This window comes from Bufo bufo, chromosome 3 (genome assembly GCF_905171765.1).
Source record: "Bufo bufo chromosome 3, aBufBuf1.1, whole genome shotgun sequence".
In the NCBI taxonomy this organism is placed as follows: Eukaryota; Metazoa; Chordata; class Amphibia; order Anura; family Bufonidae; genus Bufo; species Bufo bufo.
The window spans coordinates 535,056,410-535,082,595 of record NC_053391.1 but is presented as its reverse complement, the minus strand read 5'-3'; positions in this window follow the sequence as shown (position 1 = coordinate 535,082,595).

Here is a 26,186-nt window from a genome sequence, read left to right as displayed (position 1 = left end):
GGCCATCCTATGTGACGTTAGCCTAGGAACTTGGACAGAGTGCACTTACTATTGAAGTGCATCTATGGGCTTAGCAGTTGTTTATAGGCAAAAACAGGGACGGATTTATTCCCTATCTTCTGTCCTTGTTTGCATAATTTTGTCCGGATCCCCCTAACCGTCCATTGTATTGACAGTTTTCTTTTTTTCGTACTACGATTATCAGGACCCTGTTTGGACCAAATATTTTATCTTATTTATGTAGAATTCAGTGAAAACAGTTTTTGGAATAGCAACTTTTTCTTTTTTGGAACATTTGTGCATTCAGTGATTGTATTGCTGAGTATGCCCTAATAGCAAGGAATTGGGCTAGGCAGTCACGGGGTGCCTCAAGTAGTAGTTCCCATCTTACAAGTTATAAAATAGTCACTATATGTTTTGTTTTTTTTTTTGTTTGTTTTTTAATCTCTGCTGTTGGAAAAGTGGTGAATGTGTGTATTACCACTGTGGCTCCATTCCTGATGGAGAACCTGAGACTGTTTCATCAGCATGCTCACCATAATAAGTTTCCTTATTAGGCAACAGCATATTAATGTATTTGTCTACAAGACTCATAAATATATTCCCTGTACAGCCTTATGGAATGCATCTGTGCTAAAAGGAAAACGTAGAATCAATAATTTATACATCAGTCTCTATTGCAATCTTACAGTTTCTGCTCTATAACTATGATGCAAAATTATTATGTACTGTATGTTTATGTGTTGTCATTATTTAGGAGGTTGAACATGCAATAATAATTCATGACATTTCTCTTATATCGTCTTTATAGAACGATTATCTTTACATCTTCATAACAGATCCATTGTGAATTATAGGTTAGCTAATGTTTTAATTTAATATTGAACCCATTAAGCAAACATTTATTTTTATTATAGGAAAATCATTCAGAGAATTAGAATTGTACTATTTTGTATTCGTTGCAACAAATGTCTCAAAGAAAGCCTATCAGTTAAAATGATGAATTTTAACCTTTTCCAATTATTTCAGTGAAGAAGTAATTTATATTCTTCAGACTCCTGACTACTTGTTTCCCATACCGATGCAAACATTTCTACTTTTAAAAGATCTTTTAAAGGTTTCATTTACTTTTCAAGGACATTTGCAGTCAGATTTGGGTGTAAACTGTGTATCTCTTCTAAGTTATTAGGGGGTCATTTATTATCTGGAAATACGCCTATTTTAGGTCCATTACTGGCACAGATTGTGGCGCAAAGGTAATTTGCGCCACAATCTGTGACTTTTCCCCGCTCACGCCAGGTCTAAAAAAGTGGGCGTGGTGTGGGCAGGGAAGGGGATGGGCCAGGAGGCCTGTCTCATTCATCCTTTATATGCCCATTTTAGGCGTAGAAAATGGTCTAAATGTAAGCCCGGAAGGAAGCTGGCTTACATTTTGACTGGTGCTGGATGTACCACATTTATGGAGAGGCCGGTCTTAATAAATGACTCCCTTAGTTTTTAATAGTTATGATAACCTCTCAACATAAGCTCTTTTTAGAATATAAATACATTTTGATGTTTTTACATATATTTTTAAATTATAATTTCTATTAATAGGAACAAAGTCTAAGGACTCATGTACACAAGTGTATCTTGGATCTGGAAGTAGGTAACTGCTACATTTGAATGGGTTCATAGCAGAGATGAGCGTATCAGATCCTAACAAGGCAGGTTCATTCTGAACTTCCTCAAAATTTGTTAATAACTCAAATCCCTAGCTTTTCAGGTTCGCTTCAGATGAATCCAATGAAATGGTGTGCATGTCGGTGGGAAAAACCATGAAGGAGGAATGTGTATGCTCACATGACCCCAGGAGGAAGTTGGGAGGAGGGATTGCCCTGATTGGCTCACAAACTGACGGACAACCTGGATCAGCCAAGCAGTGCTGCAGCAAGCAGGGAAGTGCCTAACAGAAAGAGCAGCATGTCATTCTATGTTGGGCTGTGAATGAGGATGCATGGGTCTATGAAGTGTCTGACAGAAAATGATATTAGGGACAGTGTATAGGCACAATCAAGATTCTATTTTAGATAAAATTCAAAGTAGTAGGGCACACCACCACTTGATACCACACGGAGAATTGGTATAAAAATATTTATTAAATCGATATAAGTATATAGTGAGATATATAATATTAAAATTTACTAAAACACATAAATTATTACTATAAAATTCCTAAAACACAGTCATCAATAATATAATCTGCTGGGTTATAAACAAAATTTTATATGCAACAGTCTCTCCTAAGTGTTAATTGACCCAAATGGTATCCCAGGAGGGGATAATGTACATGGGAGACTCGGTCCGATGAGCGGATATAGTATTTGGAGATAGTCACTTGTATATATTTGTGGTTTAGTTGCCACTTCTCCTAATCGCAGTAATGCCGCACATAAATCGCTGCCTAGTTGTAGAAATAGACCGGAATAGTTTTTACTCACTGTTTTTGGGCAATGCCGGTTTTGTTATGTCACTCGTGGCGTCCCACGTGTGGTGAAGATCTTTAATAGGTTGCGATATGATGCGGATTTACCTTGCTGCAGAAAGGTCTTTTGTAGGTTGCGGTATAATGTGGTTGCAGAAATGATGAAAAAACTTTCGGGATCCTCTGTGGTTATATGTAGCTCCGCTGTCTTGGAGATCACCTGGAAACAGATACCTTATGCGCTGTTTGTTCGTAGTACGCAGGTTTAGTTTTCACCAGGGGAATAGATCTCAACGAAGAATGACAGGTATCCAGCTTTTCTTTATAACGAAACACAGATTCACCGATCCCTTTCTTGAAGCGCTTATTCTCCTCCGGTTCTGTACTCTTGTCTCATGGGATTAGTTACCATACGCGTTTCGGAGTGGGCTACGACTCCTTCTTCAGTGGCTGAATTTCCCATGGGAATGGTCTGTCTTTATATACCTATACAGGTGTGGTTTTAATTAATTGATTTATGCTGTGTATAGGAAGTGACGTGGATTTCCTTTTAAAGTTCACGATGACAGGCTGTATATTTTCGATCATTTAAAAGCATTTATTTATTATATTAAAAAATATTAAATCACTATGAGTATATATATGTCACCTTATTTTACAAATATATTATAGAATATTTAAATTAAGTCTAAAAACAGATCTCAAAAATATATTGATCAACAACGCATTTATATACAGTTGCTTGATATAAACTAACTCAGAGTCTGTACCATATACATGTTTTATAGTATTTGTCATATAAATTCCATATTTTATAGCATTAATAATACAAAACTATTGTCACAGCTGTAAGTGAGCAACTAGAGCATACACAGTGAATTAGCTACTGACCGGACCCAACCTAGGGAGGATAAAGGGTGACCCCTGTCAGACCCTCAAAGCTTTCCCTATGCTGCTAAGCACATACCCGGATCCTAATGGTGGAACGAGGCATGCCCGCGTACCTAAGACTGATGACCACTGTAACCCCTACAATAGTGGAAGGGGCACGGCCACCGGTGCCCTGCTCAGTATATGGAGGGAACCGTGGTCGCCTCGGATCCGGTCAGAAAACAAACAGATACACTACAATGTCTGCACACTTAGCTGAAGGTGCTGCGGCAGCAGAGAAGACGGATCCAAAGACAAGTGGCAATATCCAGAGTACTTGCTGCAGCAGAACAAAGGTCCAGTGAAAAGATAGCATACAAGTGAAGATACTCAAGCAAGCGCTACAACTCAAATGAGAAATATAATCCACACTCTACAAAAGGAGGAGGGGTGATTTAAAGGCAGAGAAATCAAACATAGGAGGAACAGCTGGGAGGAAGGAAACAGAAAGTAATGACCTCATCCCAGGGGCGGAGAAACAGAGCAGTGAGAACTCCTCCAAGCTCTGGTAGTGACATCATCACAGGGGTGGAGAAACAGAGCTGTGAGAACGTCTCAAAGCTCTGGTAGTGACAACTATGGATAGAGGGTGGAAATACATATGAAGCCCGCTATGCGGTAAATCTGCGGTTTTTGATGCGGTAAATGTTCATATTGCGTTTTGACTATATTTCAATTCTCTATCCATATTAATACTGCAGGGTATTTGTTAAAACCCACAGATTCATTGTACACAATAAATATATAAAATATATAAAAATACAAACTATATAAAAATTTGTAAAAAGTTATTATTACAAAAACACCTATATTTATTATATTAATTGATTGAATTGGGCTTTACAAATTTGGAGAAAGATATTGAAATGACATATTTATATATAGTTTCGTACATATTTTTTCAACATATTTTTCCAATAATAGCAAAAATCTCGGAATGTTGTACGGAGTGAAGTACGAGGTGGGAAGGCTACTCACCAGGGGAGGACCCGGAGGAATTTAATAACTCACGGGTCTCTCCCTGGTGAGGAGCCCCCCCACCCGAATGAATCACAGGAACCCATATATTTCTATTTCTGCATTTAATCCTGCAGGTAGCAGTGTATTGAAGTCAAAGATATGTCTTGATTCAATTCTCGACATTCTTTTAATATGATCTTCGCCTCTCCAATCTATTTCTACCTTTTCAAGGGCTGAAAAAATAAGTCCCTTTGGATTTTGGTTGTGTACAGTTTTGAAGTGATTTGACAAGGTATGTTTATCATACCCCTTTTTTATGTTCGAAATATGTTCGGCTATACGGACTTTAAGCTGTCTTTTAGTTCTCCCCTCGTATTGTCTTTTGCAGGGGCATTGTATAACTGCAACCACATCATGCCGCAACCTACAAAAGACCTTTCTGCAGCAAGGTAAATCCGCATCATATCGCAACCTATTAAAGATCTTCACCACACGTGGGACGCCACGAGTGACATAACAAAACCGGCATTACCCAAAAACAGTGAGTAAAAACTATTCCGGTCTATTTCTACAACTAGGCAGCGATTTATGTGCGGCATTACTGCGATTAGGAGAAGTGGCAACTAAACCACAAATATATACAAGTGACTATCTCCAAATACTATATCCGATCATCGGACCGAGTCTCCCATGTACATTATCCCCTCCTGGGATACCATTTGGGTCAATTAACCCTTAGGAGAGACTGTTGCATATAAAATTTCGTTTATAACACAGCAGATTACATTATTGATGACTGTGTTTTAGGAATTTTATAGTAATAATTTATGTGTTTTAGTAAATTTTAATATTATATATCTCACTATATACTTATATTGATTTAATAAATATTTTTATACCAATTCTCCATGTGGTATCAAGTGGTGGTGTGCCCTACTACTTTGAATTTTATCTTTAATTATTTTAGAGGATTGGGTGAATCCTCCTTGCAGGTGCACCCATACCACTCTTGAGTAGCAGGTGAGCCCTCTCTAAATATTTGAAGATTCTATTTTAGTTTCAGGGATGGTATAGGGAAAGGATAGAAAGAAGAAGAATTGTGTAAAATAGAGAAAGGCAGAAAAAGCTGTCAGCCAGGGATTTAGGAGTGGGGAGCTGAGGCTCGGTGTGCTAGGCAGTGACCTCAAGCACAGCTGCAGCTACTTCAGAACCTCAAAAACAGTTAGCACTGAATCTGGACCCATTCATTTCAATGGGGCTGTTCAGATGAGCGATGATTTTCACGCATCACTTATGCGTTGCGTGAAAATCGCAGCATGCTCTATATTCTGCGTTTTTCACGCAACGCAGGCCCCATAGAAGTGAATGGGGTTGCGTGAAAATCGCATGCATCCGCAAGCAAGTGCGGATGCGGTGCGATTTTCACGCACGGTTGCTAGGTGACTGTCTATACACTGTATTATTTTCCCTTATAACATGGTTATAAGGGAAAATAATAGCATTCTGAATACAGAATGCTTAGTAGGTGATCAATTGAGGGTTAAAAAATAAAAAAAATTAACTCACCTTGTCCTCTTGTTCGCGTAGTTCTCCCGGTCTTTAGTTCTTTAAAAAGATGAACTATGGGATAAAGGACCTTTGGTGACGTCAGATCACATGCTCCAATCACAGGGTCCATCACCGCGGTGATGTACCATGTGATTGGAGCATGTGATCTGACGTCACCAAAGGTCCTTTAGCCAATAGTTCATCTTTTTAATGAACTAAAGACCGGGAGAACTACGCGAACAAGAGGACAAGGTGAGTTAATTTTTTTTATTTTTTAACCCTCAATTGATCACCTACTAAGCATTCTGTATTCAGAATGCTATTATTTTCCCTTATAACCATGTTATAAGGGAAAATAATAACATCTACACAACACCGAACCCAAACCTGAACTTCAGTGAAGAAGTTCGGGTCTGGGTACCACAGTCGTTTTTTTATCACGCGCGTGCAAAACACATTGCACCCGCGCGATAAAAACTGAACATCGGAACGCAATCGCAGTCAAAACTGACTGCAATTGCATTCCTACTCGCGCGGGTTTGCCGCAACACACCGGGACGCATCCGGAACTAATCCGGACACGCTCGTGTGAACGCAGCCTTACTTTCAAAAGCATTTATTCCAAACTAGAGTTCAAGTGTTGGTGTGATGTAATAAACTCAATAGAAGTGTACAACGAGTGTTTTTCAATACAGAGTCCAAATCTTGGACAATTACACAAGTACAGTGATACCAAGAACAGTTTTGTTTACATTTTACTACTTTTGCACAATAAAAACTCTTTTTTTTAAAAAGAAGAAAATGTTTTTGCATTGTTGAATCCATGACCCATAACATTATTATTTTTTTCCACGAAGCTGTGTGGACTTGATTTTTGCAGGCTGATTTGTAGTTTTCATTGGTATCACATTAGGGTATATAACACTTTTTATAATGCTTCTGATTCAATTTTGTGGTGGTGAAAAGCAAAGAGTAGCAATTCTGACATTTTTGGTTGTTTTTTTTTTTTTAAAACACTCACTGTATGGGATAAATTACATGATATTTGAGTAGTGTGGTTTGTTATGGATGTGGTGATGCCAAATATATAGAGGACATTTTATTTTCACTATTTTTCAATTGAAAATATATATTTTTTTCAATTGAAAAAGGTGTATTTTTTAGCTTGAATTTTGTTAATTTTATAATTCTATTTATTAGTCTCACAAGGATACTATAAAAAGGTGATCTTTTGATGGCTTCTGAAATACTTTGCACTATTCCTGTAGTGCAATATATTTTATTGTCAGTGCTATACCTTTGCTGCCTGCCCTGACCCATTGGTTGTTTGACTACGCCTCTTAGGTACTGCACTGTCGCTCCTGGTTACAACTTGGCCTGCTGACTATGACTATACCTCTGGCACATTGCATTGGTACCCCCTGGTCTGCCTGGACCAGCTGCCTCGTGTGCCATTACTCCTCAAGAGGCAGTGACCTCGTGTTCCTCTCTGGAAAGTCTATCCCCACCATCTGGGGTACTATGAAGAACAAGCATTTTATTATCACAACATCCTTAGAAGAGATTGGTCACATTGCACAGTGGGTTCACACCCACTGGTTCATGACAGTGAGTGTGTGTGTGTGTGTGTGTGTGTGTGTGTGTGTGTGTGTGTGTGTGAAGGAGACCTTACCGTGACTAATATCAATTTTCCCTTTCTTCAATCTATCCTTATTGTAACCATAATAAAGGGAGATTTTATCCTGCCCTGTATCTTTTTATTTAAAGGTATTAACCTCTTCAGGACACATGACGTACCGGTACGGCATGTTGTCCTGGTACTTAAGGACACATGACTTACCGGTACGCCATGTGTATTTCCAATCACCGCCGCCCAGCCGTCGGTGACCGGAACAGGATGCCTGCTCAAATCATTGAGCAGGCACCTTGGCTAAATGAACCAGTGGGGGGTCCTGTGGTTTGCGGCTTTACCTGCGGTTTGCGGCTGCTGGCGGTGGTGCCATCGGGTCCCCATGCGGCTGTAGGGGGGACCCGATAGCATGGGAGGCAGCGCAATGCCTAAGGAAGGCATCGCGCTGCCTTCCGGTGACAAGCCTGTGAGATCCAGCCCCCTGGATCTCACAGGCCGGAAGCTGTATGAGTAATACACACAGTATTACTCATACAGCCAATTCATTCCAATACAGCAGTATTGGAATGCATTGTAAAGGACAAAAAATAAACTGGAAAAAAAAGTTGAAAAAATAAAGTTTTCCCCAAATAAAGTAAAAAAAAATTGGTAAAGAATAGGGGAAAAAAAATAAGTATACATATTAGGTATCGCCGCGTCCGTATCGACTGGCTCTATAAACATATCACATGACCTGACCCCTCAGATGAACACCGTAAAAAATAAAAACTGTGCTAAATAAACAATTTTTTTGTCACCTTACATCGAAAAAAAACAGCAAGCAATCAAAAAGGTGCCCACCAAAATAGTACCAATCTAACCGTTACCTCTTTCCGCAAAAAATGAGCCCCTACCTGAGACAGTCGCCCAAAAAAAAAAAAAAAACTATGACTCAGAATATGGAGACACTAAAACATGATTTTTTTTTTGTTTCAAAAATGATATTATTGTGTAAAACTTACATAAATAAAAAAAAGTATACATATTAGGTATCACCGCGTCCGTATCGACCAGCTCTATAAAAATATCACATGACCTAACCCCTCAGATGAACACCGTAAAATTTTTTAATAAAAACTGTGCTAAATAAACCATTTTTTGTCACCTTACATCACAAAAATTGTAATAGCAAGCGATTAAAAAGTCGCAGCCACCCCAAAATAGTGCCAATAAAACCGTCATCTCATCCCGCTAAAATCATACCCTACCCAAGGTAATCGCCCAAAAACTGAAAAAATTATGGCTCTCAGACTATGAAAATACTAAAACATGATTTTTTTTGCTTCAAAAATGAAATCATTGTGTAAAACTTAAATAAATAAAATAAAAGTATACATATTAGGTATCGCCGCATCCGTGACAAAAATATCACATGATCTTATCTGTCAGATGAATATTGTAAATAACAAAAAATAAAAACGGTGCCAAAACAGCTACAGTATTTCTTGTTACCTTGCCTCACAAAAAGTGTAATATAGAGCAACCAAAAATCATATGTACCCTAAACTAGTACCAAGAATACTTCCACCCTATGCCGTAGTTTCAAAAATGGGGCCAATTTCTTGAAGTTTCTACTCTAGGGGTGCATCAGGTGGGCTTCAAATGGGACATTGTGTCAAAAAAAACAGTCCAGCAAAATCTGCCTTCCAAAAACCGTATGGCATTCCTTTCCTTCTGCGCCATGCCGTGTGCCCATACAGCAGTTAACAACTACATATGGGGTGCTTCTGTAAACTACAGAACAAGGGCCATAAATATTGAGTTTTGTTTGGCTGTTAACCTTTGCTTTGTTTTTGGGGAAAAATGGATTAAAATGGAAAATTTGCCCACAAATTGAAATTCTGAAATTTCATCTCCATTTGCCAATAACTCTTGTGGAACACCTAAAGGGTTAACGATGTTTGCAAAATCTGTTTTGAATACTTTGAGGGGTGTAGTTTCTTAGATGGGGTCACTTTTATGGAGTTTCTACTCTAGGGTTGCATCAGGGGGGCTTCAAATGGGACATGGTGTCAAAAAAAACAGTCCAGCAAAATCTGCCTTCCAAAAACCATATGGCATTCCTTTCCTTCTGCGCCCTGCCGTGTGCCCGTACAGTAGTTTACGACCACATATTGGAGTTTCTGTAAACTACAGAATCAGGGCCATAAATATTGAGTTTGGTTTGGCTGTTAACCCTTGCTTTGTAACTGGAAAAAAATTATTAAAATGGAAAATCTGCCAAAAAAGTAAAATTTGGAAATTGTATCTCTATTTTCCATTATTTCTTGTGGAACACCTAAAGGGTTAATGACATTTGTAAAATCAGTTTTGAATACCTTGAGGGGTGTAGTTTCTTAGATGGGGTCACTTTTACAGAGTTTCTACTCTAGGGGTGCATCAGGGGGGCTTCAAATGGGACATGGTGTAAAAAAAAAAACTTTCAGCAAAATCTGCCTTCCAAAAACCGTATGGCATTCCTTTCATTCTGTGCCCTGCCGTGTGCCCGTACAGCAGTTTACGACCACATATGGGGTGTTTCTGTAAACTACAGAATCAGGGCCATAAATATTGAGTTTGGTTTGGCTGTTAACCCTTGCTTTGTAACTGGAAAAAAATTATTAAAATAGAAAATCTGCCAAAAAAGTGAAATTTTGAAATTGTATCTCTATGTTCCATTAATTCTTGTGGAACACCTAAAGGGTTAACAAAGTTTGTAAAATCAGTTTTTAATACCTTGAGGTTTGTAGTTTCTAGAATAGGGTCATTTTTGGGTGGTTTCTATTATGTAAGCCTCACAAAGTGACTTCAGACCTGAACTGGTCCCTAAAAATTGGGTTTTTGAAGATTTCAGAAAAATTTCAAGATTTGCTTCTAAACTTCTAAGCCTTGTAACATCCCCAAAAATAAAATATCATTCCCAAAATGATCCAAACAAGAAGTAGACATATGGGGAATGTAAAGTAATAACTATTTTTGGAGGTATTACTATGTATTATAGAAGTAGAGAAATTGAAACTTGGAAATTTGCAATTTTTTACAAATGTTTGGTAAATTTATTTTTTGACTTCATTTTTACCAGTTTCATGAAGTACAATATGTGATGAAAAAACAGTCTCAGAATGGCCTGGATAAGTCAAAGCGTTTTAAAGTTATCACCACTTAAAGTGACACTGGTCAGATTTGCAAAAAATTGCCTGGAAATGATATGCCAATACATCAATCAAATATAGGGGATATATTTAAAAGCATCCTAAAATCTAATTGTGAGAGGTACATACCTTATGGTAATAAAAGGTTAACGAACAAGAAAAAAAAACTATGTGAATAACTATAAATGTAAAGAAAGCAATAAATGACAAAAAGAAAGCATTTAAATCACTGAAACAGGAGGGTAGCGAGGAAGCATTGAAAAACTATAAGGAAAAAAATAGAATATGTAAAAGACAAATAAAAGCAGCCAAACTAGAGACCAAGAGATTAATTGCCAAAGAGAGTAAAACTGACCCTAAAATGTTCTTCAATTATATAAATGGTAAAAAGTATAAATCTGAAGGTGTCGGCCTTTTACAGAGTAATGAAGGGGGAGTTGCAGAGAGTGATTAGGAGAAGCAAAGCTATTAAATATTTTTTCTACACTGTATTCACTGAAGAAAATAAACTGTCAGATGAAATGCAGAATGTAAAAGTACATTACCAATTAAAAGTGCCCTGTCTGACCCAGAAGAAGTACAGCGGCGTCATAAAAAGATTAAAATAGACAAATCGCCAGCACCAGATGGCATACACCCCGTATCCTAAGAGAGTATCCTAAGTAAAGTCTTAGCCAGACCCTTATTTCTGATATTTAAGGACTCTATACTGACAGGGAGTTTTGCGCATAATTGGCGCATAGCAAATGTGGTGCCAATATTCAAAAAGGGTCCAAATACAGAGCCTGGAAACTATGGACCAGTAAGTTTAACATCTGTAGTCCGTAAACTGTTTGAAGGTTTTCTAAGAGATGCTATCTTTTAGCACCTCAATAAAAATAAGCAAATAATGCCATATCAGCATGGCTTTATGAGGGATCAGTGATGCCAAACTAATTTAATCAGTTTCTATGATGAGGTAAGTTCTAGACTTGACCGTGGCGAATCAATGGAGGTCGTATATCTGGTCTTCTCCAAAGCATTTGACACTGTACCACATAAAAGGTTAGTATATAAAATGAGAATGCTTGGCCTGGGGGAAAATGTCTGTATGTAGTAAGTAATAGTGTTGATCACGAATATTCAAATTTCGAATTTTTATCGCGAATATAGGTACTTCGAAAATTCGCGAAAATTTCGAATATAGTTATATATATTCGAAATTTCGAATATTCGAATTTTTTTTTTTTTTTTTTATCAGTACACATGATCCCTCACTGCTTCTAGCTTGTGGGCCAATAAGAAGGCTGCAATATACTTGACTTTAGGAGTAGTAGTGTTTGCGAATTTTGCTCTATATTCGTTTTTTTTTTTTATATTCGCTATATTGCTATATATTCTTGTTTTAGAATATTACGAATATTCAAAAAAACGAAGTTATAGCAATATAGAGAATATTCTAAAAAAATCGAATAGAGCAATTTAGCTAATATAGTGATATAATCTTCTTTGTCTAATAGTTGTAAGTTGAAAAATTCGCAATACAAAAATTCGAATCCGAAAATTCGAATTTCGAAAATTCGCATATTGCACAATCATTACCTTTCCGATTTTTTGAGTAAAAAAAAAAAATCGTGAATTTTCGAATTTTCTAATATTCTACAAAATATTCGCGAAATATCGCGAATTCGAATATGACCCCTGCCGCTCATCACTAGTAAGTAACTGGCTCAGTCATAGAAAACAGAGGGTGGTTATTAATGATACACACTCGGACTGGGTCACTGTCACTAGTGGGGTACCACAGGGGTCAGTATTGGGCCCTATTCTCTTCAATATATTTATTATTGATCTTGTAGAAGTCTTGCACAGTAAAATATCAATTTTTGAAGATGACACTAAACTGTGTAAAGTAATTAACACAGCAGAGGACAGTATACTGCTACAGAGGGATCTGGATAGATTGGAGGCTTGGGCAAAGAAGCAGCAAATGAGGTCTAACACTGTCAAATGTAAGGTTATGCGCATGGGAAGGAATAATGCAAGTCAACTTAATGGTAAAAAACTGGGTAACACAGCAAACTAAGCTGTAGAAACCAATGTCAGATGGCTGTTGCCAAGGCCAATAAGATAATTGGTTGCATAAATAGGGGCATAGGTTCCCGTGATGAGAACATAGTCTTGCCCTTTTACAAATGACTAGTCAGACCACACATGGAGAACTGTGTACAGTTCTGGGCTCCTGTGAACAAGGCAGGCATAGCAGAGCTGGAGAGGGTTCAGAGGAGGGCAACTAAAGTAATAACTAGAATGGGGGAAATACAGTATCCTGAAATATTATCAAAATTAGGGTTATTCACTTTAGAAAAAAGAAAAAAGACGACTCAGGGGAGATCTAATAACTATGTATAAATATATCAGGGGTCAGTACAGAGATCTCTCCCATCATCTATTTATCCCCAGGACTGTGACTGTGATGAGGGGACTGTGACGAGAGATTGGTGCCTGAGGAGGTGGTGATGGTGAGTTCACTAAAATCGTTCAAGAGAGGCCTGGATGTATTTCTGGAGTGTAATAATTTTACAGGCTATAGCTACTAGAGATGGGTCATTGATCCAGGGAGTTATTCTGACTTTATGATTGGAGCCGGGAAGGAATTATTTTCCGCTAAAGTGAGGAAAATTGACTTCTACCTCACAGGTTTTTCTTTTGCCTTCCTCTGGAATAACTTGCAGGATAACAGGCTGAACTGGATGTACAGATGCCTTTTTTAGCCTTATAAATTGTTATGAGCGAGCATGCTCGGCCAAATACCATGTGTGCTTCTTCGCATTTCTCAAGTCTCCTCCCCGAACATTTGGCGCCTCCTAAGTGGCCAATCAATGTTCAGGTAAGTAATTCCCTTCAGTGTAATGCCATAGCCATGTTAGCTATTAGCCTTACACTGATTGTCTGGCCGGAATACGTGATACCAGTTTATATAGGAGCAGATGTCCCGCGTTCGGATCATTCAGCGTCAGGGAGACCAGACAGTTGGCAGGGACAGATAGCGTTTTGCTGGAAATTCACAGATTTAACTGAAAAAAAAACTATTGAAAGACCAAACAGTCCTCTTAAGGACTACAGTGTGTGTGACAGCAGTGTTTTTTTTTTTTACCAGGGGTTAAATTCAGCAGTATCAGGGACAGGTGTCTTCAGGAAGGGACAGATAGTGCAGGGCTGGAAAATCGCTATCCACTGTATAGATCATCAGCTTCTGATTGGCGGGGGTCCGACACCCGGGACCCCCGCCAATCAGCTGTTTGAGAAGGCAGGGGCGCTCCAGCTGCGCTGCGGCCTTCTCACTGTTTACCGCAGGTCCAGTGACGTCACGACTAGTATCACTGGCCTGGGCGGGGCTAAGCTCTGTTCACTTGAATGGATCTTAGCCCCGCCCAGGCCAGTTGATACAAGTCAGTTAAAACAAACTGTAGAACCCCTTTAAGTATGGTACCCAAAAGCTTTTAAAAGACAGAAAGATTTGATATTAGTGAGGTCTACAGTACGCCATCAGAAAGCAGTGTGTTTAGCAGACATTATAAAAAGAGTCTTATTCACTAGAGTGTGCCTGCTAGCGAGATTCACACCGGGCCATCAGAGAATTTTTTTCCGGCGGAAATTAATCTAATTTGTGTCACATCTGTGTGTGCGTTCAATCCGCAACCATTATATTCAGTACTCCAGCAGATAATTATTTATATTTTGGGCAACTTTAACTAGTTTGGGGCACATCTGTGTGCGCGTTCAATCCACAAACGTTATATACAGTATTCCAGCAGAGAATGAATTGCATTTGGGACACATTTAACTACTTTTAGGCACTTCAGTGTGTGCGTTCAATCCACAAACGTTATATACAGTATTCCAGCAGAGAATTATTTGTATTTGGGACAAAGTTAACTACTTTTGGGCACATCTGTGTGTGTGTGTGTGTTCAATCCAATTATTCCAATAGTCTACTGACTATAATTTCCCGTTTCTGGTCCTATAATTAAAATATAACTTTTATTTCCTTTTATTAAACTATATTCCACACAGAAAAAACACACTTTTTAAAAAAATATATGGAGGACTTGGACACCGTGGGCTCAGTATATCTATTATTCAGGAGGGCTTGTATTGCATTACACTGGAGGACTTTCTCTTCCACACACAGATCATATACTGTGTGTGGAAGACTTTCTCTTCCAGTATATGATCTGTGTGTGGAAGAGAAAGTCCTCCAGTGTAATGCAATACAAGCCCTCCTGAATAATAGATATACTGAGCCCACGGTGTCCAAGTCCTCCATATATATTTTTTAAAAAAGTGTGTTTTTTCTGTGTGGAATATAGTTTAATAAAAGGAAATAAAAGTTATATTTTAATTATAGGACCAGAAACGGGAAATTATAGTCAGTAGACTATTGGAATAATTGAATTAACTTCCTGGGTTAGTGGGTCATCTGGAAATATGTATTATTGTGTTCAATCCACAAACGTTATATACAGTTTTCCAGCAGAGAATTATTTGTATTTGGGACACATTTAACTACTTTTGGGCACATCTGTGTGTGCGTTCCATCCACAAATGTAACAATGGCAGCTGACAGCCGCCAGCGTGCAGCACATCCTGCTATATACCTCAGTCGAACTGCACACAAGGCTCCTCTTCTCCGATGCTGGCTCTGGACCCGCTTTCCTGCACTGTCGCGAGTGGCGACAGCTTCAGTTGCAACTTGTAGGAGCCGCACACGTCCTGTTTCTTTAAGGGTTCGTGCACGCCCTTGATTCCGCCTTCTCTCCAATCCCGGCCAGGCACTACCTTTATAAGTGTGCTTCCCCCTTCCTGTAATGCCTGAGCAATATTGTAGTTTTCTACAGCGAAGGTTCCAGCTTGTTGTTCCTGTGTTGATATCCTGCTTCCGACCTTAACCTGTATCCTAACCTCGTCTCTGCCTGATCCTCCTGTACCTCGCTGCTCTCAAGTGTATGATTTGGATTGTCAAACACGCCTCTGTCTGCTGTTCAGCTTGTTACACCTGCTGCACCTGTGCTATTCAGCTCTTCTGTTCTAATAGCTCCAGCTCTGCTAAATCACTAACTCAGCTCTGCTTCATCTGACTCTGCTTCTGCGCTCCTTCCGTCCAGTGACAGCTCCCTCCACCTGGCTGTATCCACAGTCCTTGCACTCGGGCATTCTGGGCTGCTCGGCCAGCTGCCACTTAGCCGGGACCACTCTTACGGTAGCGACCTGGTGTCTCCCCTGCAGCTAAGACCAGCTTCTGGGATAAAGGGTGAAAACAAACGTTATATACAGTATTCCAGCAGAGAATTATTTGCATTTGGGACACATTTACCTACTTTTGGGCACTACTGTGTGCGTTCAATCCACAAACGTTATATACAGTATTCCAGCAGAGTATTATTTGTATTTGGGACACATTTAACTACTTTTGGGCACATCTGTGTGCGCATTCAATCCACAAATGTTATATACAGTATTTCAGCAGAGAATTAATTTTATTTGGGACAAATTGAACTAGTTTTAGGCACATCCATGTGTGCGTTCAATCCACAAACATTATATACAGTATTCCAGAAGAGAATTATTTTGCTGGTGGCAAATTTAAATAAGTTGTCCAACCTCTATTGAATAAACCTTTTAATATGAAGAAAGTGAGCACTAAAGGACGGAGAAGTGGGCGTGTTGCTGACGGTTCAGGCAGAGGCCGTGGCCCTGGGCGCAATGAAACTGTGCCAGCTGCCGGTGAAACTGGAAAAAAGAAAAAATCCACCAAACCCAGTTTCATTTCACAGTTAATTGGGCGTCGCAGTATAATAGTGTCCAAGTTGGACCAGTGTGACCGGGTGGTTGGTTGGATGGCAGAAGATAATTCTTCCACCCTCTCTTCCACCAAGACCAGACTCATTAGCTGTCACGGCCACGGTTTTGGCCGTGACTCCTTGGGAGCCGCATACAGTTGCCCGCGGTTTGGGTTGTTGTTTCAACCGCAGCTTGAGGCTTGATGTTGTTTGCCTCAAGTGCGGTTGCCGCGGACAACAGGTATGTGTGCGGTCCTTTTGGAGTTTGTGTGCGTGTATGTATGCACTGTTGTTTGTCTGTGTGCACTCTGTGTAGTGTGTGGTGTGCACGGACACCTTTCCTGCACTGTGGTTGCCCGTGGCAACGTTTGTCCTTGTGTACATGTGGTGGCAGTGTCCCGGCCTTGGGGCTGACTCCCAGGACACGGTTGCCACCCATGTCGTTGCCTGCGGCAACAACCACAGTGTGTTTGTTGTGTTGGACACTGTTCCTTTAAGTTTGTGTTTTCCCTTTCCTGTGGTGCTGGAAGGGTTAACTCACTTCCCAGTGTGTGTGATGTCACTGGGTGTGTCTGACCGTTGGGTGTGGCCTCTTAGGCCTATAAAGCCTCTCACTTTGGCATGGCTCAGTAGGTTGCTTCAGTCATGCTTTGCTGTAGCGGCCTCCTGTGATTTCCATCTTCTTGTAAGGGCCACCCTTCCGGTCATAAGTTCTAATACCGTGATGTGTTGTTGATGTCTTGTGTCTTTGGTTTTTGTGCAGCTATGGATGTCCTGGTCCCTGTGTGTCTTCATGTGTGTGCTGTTTACCTTTGTCTGTGTGGACAGCCTTTCCTTAGCACGGGTTCCAGTCAGCAAGGCTGAGACAGGTTTGTGTGGAACTGTTTGGTTCACCTGTCTTATCCATAGTCCTGTTTATGTACCCCCTTCTTCATGCTGCTTGGCCAGTGAGACTCCTGCTCCTCCGTGCCTAGTCTTACCCTGCTCCTTAGCCCAGGGACCGGTCGGAGGGTAAGTCAGGGATCCGAGGTTCCTGCGCATGGGTCCTCCTACCATCAAGGTCGGCCCATGCAGGTAGGAGACAGGGTCAGCGTTAGGGACGCAATAGGAGGTGACCTGCTCCCCAATTCTGTGTTCCTGGCGAGTAGTGACTGGACATCTTCCATCACCGCACAGCTGAGGATTTCCCCCATCCTCAGCCGTGACATTAGCAAAAAGTCTGGTCCACAGAATCCTCACCCTGATCCTCCTTCCTCCCACCATGTAGAGTCAGGAGTCGGAGAAACCGTTGATACCACACTTGGACATTGCGAGGACCTATTTTCACCGCGATCACTAGATTTGGTCCTCCCGCCAAGCACGCTTGAAGAGGCACAGATCTTGTGCCCTGATTCACAACCTCTAGACCTATCACAGGGTCAAGAAGATGAGGGTGGTTAACGTCAATTGTTTGTTCACGAGGTGGATGAAGATGAGACACAGTTGTCAATCACTGAGGTTGTGGTTAGGTCAAGTCAGGAGGATGGGGATGAGGAAGTGGAAGAGGAGGTGGTGGACGATGAGGTCACTGACCCAACTTTGGAAGGTGAAAAGCCGAGCGAGGAAAGCAGTACAGACGAGGAGGGATCTGCAGCACCGCAACAAGCTGTAAGAGGCAGTGGTGTGGCAAAAGGGAGAATTTGGCCCACACCAAACAGTTACACGGAGCCCGCAACCGTTACACGTTACAGTTACACATTAGCCCGCAACTGTTACACGGAGCACCCACATGCGTAAATCTCCCTTGCCAAGGGGTAGGTGTTCCTCAGCGCTTTTTTGCGGAAAGTGCAGATGACAAAAGACCTGTTTGCAACCTGTGCCGTACCAAAATGAGCCGGGGCGCGAACACCAGCAACCTCACCACCACCAGCATGATCTGGCACATGGCATTCAAGCACCCTAATCAGTGGGCCGAACACCTGGGTCCACAATCTGGATCTGCGGGCCACCCCACTGCCAACTCTTCCCCTGTCGAAGGCGCAGGGCCGGATGCCCCTTGCCTTGCACCTGGGCCTTCGCATGCACCATCAGCAACTACATCCACTTCCTTGTCCAAGCATCCAATTGTCCTTACCCCAGGTATTTTAATGCAAGCAGAAATACCCAGCCACCCAGCCACCCACCCACTGTCCATAGCACCAAATGCGCAACTTTCAAAATTACTGGCCGTTGAAATGTTGCCATATAGGCTTGTGGAGACTGAGGCCTTCCACAGCCTGATGTCAGCAACGGTCCCTCTGTACACAGTCCCCAGCCGCCACTATTTTTCACGGTGTGCCGTGCCCGCTTTACACCAACATGTGTCCCAGAACATCACCTGTGCCCTGACCAACGCAGTTACTGGGAAGGTCCACTTGACCACGGACACATAGACAAGTGCTGGTGGCCAGGGATGCTACATTTCCCTGACCGCACACTGGGTGAATGTTGTGGAGACCGGGAGTGAGTCATACCCTGGAATGGCACAGGTGCTACCCACACCCAGGATTGCGGGCCCTACGTCCATCAGGGTCTCCGCCAGCAGCTATGTTAATGGCTCCAACCCCCACTTCTCCTCCTCCTCTTCAGCCACTACCTCCGCCATTTCTACCTCCAGCAGTCACCCATCAGTCAGTAGCTGGTGCGGAAACGTCAACAGGCCGTGCTGAAGCTGATCTGCCTAGGGGACAAACAGCACACCGCTATGGCAGGGTATAAGGGACCAGACCGAACTCAACCTACAACCAGGCATGGTTGTGTCGGACAATCGCCATAACTTGGTGGTTGCTTTGGAGCTCGGCAACCTGATGCACGTTCCATGCCTAGCGCATGTATTAAACTTAGTGGTTCAGCGGTTTATTTAAACATACTCAAATTTGACAGAGCTACTAGTAAAGGCGCGCCGCGTGGGTGCCCATTTCTGCAAGTCATCCATAGCTTCAGCCACTCTGTCAACGCTGCAGCAGCGCTTTGGCCTTCCAGCTCACGACTATTGTGCGACGTGAGCACGCGCTGGAACTCTACATGCTGCAACATGGTCGTCGCCTTTCAAGTCAACTTCCACTATTCACAAGCGAGGAGTGGGCATTGATGGCAGACCTTCGGAGGTTTTAAGAAACTTTGATGAATCCACACAGATGGTAAGTGGCGATAACACTATAATCAGCGTAAGCATGTTACTTCTGTGTCTACTCAAACGATCGCTGCTCACAATTAAGGACGACGCTCTGAATGTGGCAGACATGATAATGGGGGAGGACCTTGGTGTGGGTGATAGCCAGACCACCCACATTTCGTCTTCTCAGCGTGAATTGGACCATGAGGAAGAGGAGGAGTAGCAGCTGGAGACAGTTGTCTCTGCTACAGAGGGTACTACCGACGAAACTTTAATTCCATCGGTTCGACGTGGATGGGCACAAGGGGATAAGGAGGAGGATGAGGAGATGGAGAGTCATCCTGACGTCGACATAGACGTCTTGCCTGTTGGTATTCTGGCACACATGGCTGATTTCATGTTAGGCTGCCTTTCCCGCGACCCTCGCATTATACACGTTTTAGATAACATGGATTTCTGGGTGTTCACCCTTGTCGACCCCGGCTACAAAGAGGACTTATTTTCTCTCATTCCTGTGGTGGAGAGGGCAAGTAAAATGGCGCAATACGAGAAGGTCCTTGTTGAAAAATTGCTCCAAACATTTCCATCTGACAAAGCTGGCGGCAGAGTCCATACTTCCATAAGCAAACGAGGAAGGCAGACAATGGGAACACACTCCAGTTCCAACAAAGGCAGGGCAACACTCTCCAAGGCATGGGACACTTTCATGACACCGAGCCAGCAACCGCACCCTAAAGCGTGGTCTACTGTCCCAAGGAAGGAAAAGTTTTGGAAGATGGTGAAGGAATACATAGCAGATACATCAATGATCCCTCAGTGCCATACAACTACTGGGTGTCCAAGCTGGACACGTGGCGCGAACTTGCGCTCTATGCCTTGGAGGTGCTGGCCTGCCCTGCCGCTAGCGTATTGTCTGAGGTGTATTTAGTGCTGCTGGTGGCATTATAACAGATAAGCTTATACGATTGTCCACTGACAATGCTGACAGGTTGACTCAGATAAAAATGAACAAGGCCTGGATTGCCCCAGACTTCTCCACTCCACCAGAGGAAAGCTGAGCTAATGAGGAACAAAAACACAATTTAAATGTATCCTTTATAATGTACTCAATCCACAAGATTCAGATGCACCCTTTTCACCGCAAAAAAAAGGGTATATGTTTAATTCTTGTTTTCTCATCCTCCTCCTCCTCTTCCACACAGTATATATGCCCTCACTACAATGTGTTATAGGGTCCGCTCACCTTCAGGCCCTCACCTCCAATGTTTTATACGGTCTGCTCACCTGTAGGCCCTCACTACAATGTTTTATAGGGTCCGCTCACCTTCAGGCCCTCACCTCTGATGTTTTATACAGTGTGCTCACCTATAGGCCATCTCTACAATGTTTTATAGGGTCCGCTCACCTTCAGGCCCTCACCTCCAATGTTTTATACCGTCTGCTCATCGGTAGGCCCTCAACTCTAATGTTTTATATGGTCTGCTCACCTGTAGGCCCTCACTACAATTTTTTATAGAGTCCGCTCACCTTCAGGCCCTCAGCTCCAATGTTTTATATGGTCTGCTCACAGGTAGGCCCTCACCTCTATTAGTTTATATGGTCTGCTCACCTGTAGGCCCTCACCTGTAATGTTTTATGCGGTCTGCTCACCTGAAGACCCTCACATATAATGTTTTAGAGCGTCAGTTGAACAGCATGCCCTCACATATAATGTTTTAGAAGGTCGGCTCAGCAGCAGGCACTCGCCCCTAATTTTTTAATGGGTGCCCAGCATGCCCTCGCTCCGAATGTTTTGGAAGGTAACCAGCAGGCCATCAAGGATAATTTTTCAAGGCTGTGTATGATGCCCTCCTTTATGTGTAAGAAAGGGTGTATTGGAGTGCTGGTCTCTTGTAATATTTGGCAGCCCTTTCACTTAGTGCATAGGTTTTAGAGGTGTAGCAGTGTACCTGAACAATTGTAGCACCATGTGAATGAGGCGGCCCTCCTTTATGTGATATACAGGCTGTATCAGAGTGCTTCTTCCTTGTAATTTTTAGCAGCACTTACACTGTATATACAGGAAAGAATGTTTCCTAACAAATTTTCCTCTAAAATGTTTTTTTTTTGGGGGGGGCAGGGTTTTGGGTATTTTTTTGTCGGTCTGTAAAAGTGGCATACAACATGGTTCCCAGCAGCGACATTGGAGTTCAAGATGCATCCAGACATGGTCCCCCTGCTGTTCCTGATCGATTTCAGAGGTGTTTCCATCACTTTCAGACATTTTTTTATGAACCCGGCACCCTCCCCTTATCCGAGCAGGGGGTGCCTGGTTGTCTCCCATTGACTTCCATTATACTCGGGTGCTCGGCCGAGCACACGAATATAGCTATGTGTTCGGACCGAGTACCCGAACACCCGAACACTTCGCTCATCACTACTTATAAACTATGTTACTATGTTACTATATATTTTTACAAGCTTTTATAGGTTTCTAGATTATCATCATTACCATCAGGTCTCAAACTTTTCAACAGTTTTTATAGCTTTAAATTGTGTGTGGAGGTGGGTGGCAATACCAGTACCCGATGAATTTGGTGGATGAACGAAGGAGCACTTGGCATCAGATGTGTGGCATCAGGCAGGTGGCAGCATAAGAATAGTAGCTGAGGCAGGTAGCCAGAAGAAACCGGTCTCTTTTGTAAAAGTGTTGGTGTGGCACCATGGATGATCTAGTCTGATGCATCATGCATTGGTGGGTGGATATCCTGGCTGATCCACGCCTGATTCATCTTGACAAAGGTCAGTCTCTCAACATTTTGGGTGGACAGGCAAGTTCTTCTTGGAGTAACTATGGCCCTCGCCGCACTAAACACCCACTCTAATGCCACATTACTGGCCGGGCAGGACAGCTTTTCCAGGGCAAACTCTGCTACTTGTGGCCACAAATCCAGATTGGCAGACCAGTAGTCCAGTGGATCTTCAATGTGGGGTTGCAGGATGCTGTCTAAATAGGCCACCACCTGCTGGTTCAGGTCCTGTTCTATGTCTAGCTGCTGGTGAGTAGTTTCTTCACTATGCTGGTGAAGGAAGCTACTCATCAGCGACTCTAGACTCAGGCTGCTGCTGATGGAGCTGGTACTGCTCCTGCCACCCCACCCCTCCCCAGCAGCCATGGCAGTGATACGTGATTGCAGGGGGACCTGCGAGAGGATGGACGATGGCACAGATAGGCAGTAGTGTTGGGCTCGTATCGCAAATTTTAATCGCGAATATCGCCACTTTGAGAATTTGCGAAGATTTTGAATATAGTGCTGTATATTTGTATTTGCAAATATTCTAGATTTTTTTTTTTCATCAGTAACCTCTCTTCTTGCTTGTGGGCCAATGAGAAGGCAGCAATGTCTTTGTCTGAGCTTAGCAGCATCCCTAGCAACCAATAGGAAAGTTGCCTACCCCTTCTTCTATCAGCTTGAAAAATGTAGCAATAGTGACCCACGCCTGTATTGAGCATGCAATGCGCGCATATTACATTGATGATTTTCGCAATCAAGAAAATAATCGCGAATTCTCGAATTTGACAAATAATCGCACAAATATTCGCGAAATATCGCAAATTAGAATATTGCCCCTGCCGCTTATCACTAATAGACAGCCGTCAACTGACTACAAAATGATGTCTCTATAGTAGTTCAGTTTGTCCTCCCTCTCAGCGGGTGTAAAAAATGCCCCCATTCTGGACCGGTAGCGAGGGTCCAACAAGGTGGAGAGCCAGAAGTCATCCCTCTGCTGAATGGTGACAATTTGGCTGCCCCTACCCAAGCAAGTGAGCATGCAGCGGGCCATTTGCGCAAGTGACTCAAAGGGACTCCCTGCCTCCATTTCCACTGCATACTGCCACGGTGTGCCTGGTTCATCTGCCTAGTCTTTCTCATCTCCCTCTTGCTCCTCCTCTACTGTCACCTGTGTAGAAAAACCACCTATTTTACTACACATTGCTTGTGCTCCAATGTCCTCCTCCAGTTCAGCCCCCACAGGGCTCATGTGGCCGTGGGATCTAGGCGCCACGTCTCCAGCCCCCTGACCAGCCATGTTTAGCAGAATCTGTCCCAGGACATGAAGCAGTGAAATAGAAACATAGAATGTGTCGGCAGATAAGAACCATTTGGCCCATCTAGTCTGCCCAATATACTAAATACTATGGATAGCCCCTGGCCCTATCTTATATGAAGGATGGCCTTATGCCTATCCCATGCATGCTTAAACTCCTCCACTGTATTTGCAGCTACCACTTCTGCAGGAAGGCTATTCCATGCATCCACTACTCTCTCAGTAAAGTAATACTTCCTGATATTACTTTTAAACCTTTGCCCCTCTAATTTAAAACTATGTCCTCTTGTAGCAGTTTTTCTTCTTTTAAATATTCTCTACTCTTTTACCTTGTTGATTCCCTTTATGTATTTAAAAGTTTCTATCATATCCCCTCTGTCTCGTCTTTCTTCCAAGCTATACATGTTAAAGTCCTTTAATCTTTCCTGGTAAGTTTTATCCTGCAATCCATGTACCAGTTTAGTAGCTCTTCTCTGAACTCTCTCCAAAGTATCAATATCCTTCTGGAGATATGGTCTCCAGTACTGAGCACAATACTCCAAATGAGGTCTCACTAGTGCTCTGTAGAGCGGCATGAGCACCTCCCTCTTTCTACTGGTAATTCCTCTCCCTATACACCCAAGCATTCTGCTAGCATTTCCTGCTGCTCTATGACATTGTCTGCCTACCTTTTAAGACTTCTGGAATAATGATCCCTAAATCCCTTTCCTCAGATACTGAGGTTAGGACTGTATCACTGATTTTATATTCTGCTCTTGGGTTTTTACGTCCCAGGTGCATTATCTTGCACTTATCAACATTAAATTTTAGTTGCCATATTTTTGACCATTCCTCTAGTTTTCCTAAATCCTTTTCCATTTGGTGTATCCCTCCAGGAACATCAACCCTGTTACAAATCTTTGTGTCATCAGCAAAAAGACACACCTTACCATCGAGGCCTTCTGCAATTTCGCTGATAAAGATATTAAACAATATGGGTCCCAGAACAGATCCCTGAGGTACCACACTGGTAACAAGACCTTGGTCTGAATATACTCCATTGACTACAATCCTCTGTTGCCTGTCCCTCAGCCACTGCCTAATCCATTCAACAATATGGGAGTCCAAGCCCAAAGACTGCACTTTATTGATAAGCTTTCTATGTGGGACAGTATCAAAAGCCTTACTAAAGTCTAGATAAGTGATGTCTACTGCACCTCCTCCATATATTATTTTAGTCACCCAATCAAAAAAATCAATAAGATTAGTTTGACATGATCTCCCTGAAGTAAACCCATGCTGTTTTTCATCTTTCAATCCATGGGATTTTAGATGTTCCACAATCCTCTCCTTAAGTATGGTTTCCATTAATTTCCCCACTATTGATGTCAGGCTTACTGGCCTATACTTGCCCGATTCCTCCTTGTGAATGGGCACAACATTTGCTAATTTCCAATCTTCTGGGACGACTCCTGTTGCCAGTGATTGGTTAAATAAATCTGTTAATGGTTTTGCTAGTTCACCGCTGAGCTCTTTTAATAGCCTCTTCCTCTGTAAAGACACATGCATCAAAAGATTCATTAATCTTTCCTAACTGAGGTCCTTCTCCTTCATTTTCCTTTGTAAAAACTGAACAGAAATATTCATTGAGGCAGTCAGCTAGTTCTTTATCTTCTTCCATATACCTTCCTTCTTTTGTTTTTAATTTGGTAATTCCTTGTTTTAGTTTCCTTTTTTCATTTATGTATCTGAAGAATGCCTTCTCGCCTTTTTTCCCTGACTGAGCTAATTTCTCTTCTGCCTGTGCTTTGGAAGCTCTTATAACTTGTTTGGCCTCTCTCTGCCTAATCTTATAAATTTGTCTGTCATCCTCGTTTTGTGTTTTTTTATAATTCCTAGAGTACCACAGTGGTCTCTTCCTTTTTTTGCTTTTACTGACAAGCCTAATGCAATTTTCTGTTGCCTTCAATAGTGCCACTTTTAAGCAGTCCCATTTCTCCTGGACTCCAATGAAACTGTTCCAGTCTGATAGGGACTTGTATACCACTAATCTAACTTTAGAAAAGTCTGTTTTTCTAAAATCTAAAACGTTTGTTTTTGTGTGGTGTGACTCAGTCACTGTACTTATAGTAAACCACACTGACTGGTTATCACTAGATCCCAAGCTTTCCCCTACAGTAATATCAGATACCAAATTCCCATTTGTGAATACTAAATCTAAAATGGCCTCCTTCCGGGTTGGCTCCTCCACTACTTGCTGTAGAGATAATCCCAGTAGGGAATTTAGAATATCTGTACTCCTGGCATAACTAGCTATTTTGGTTTTCCAGTTTACATCTGGAAGATTGAAGTCTCCCATAATGATAACTTCCCCCTTCAATGTCATTTTAGCTATTTCTTCAACTAGTAGATCATCTAATTCTTTGACTTGGCTAGGTGGTCTATATATCACACCTACACG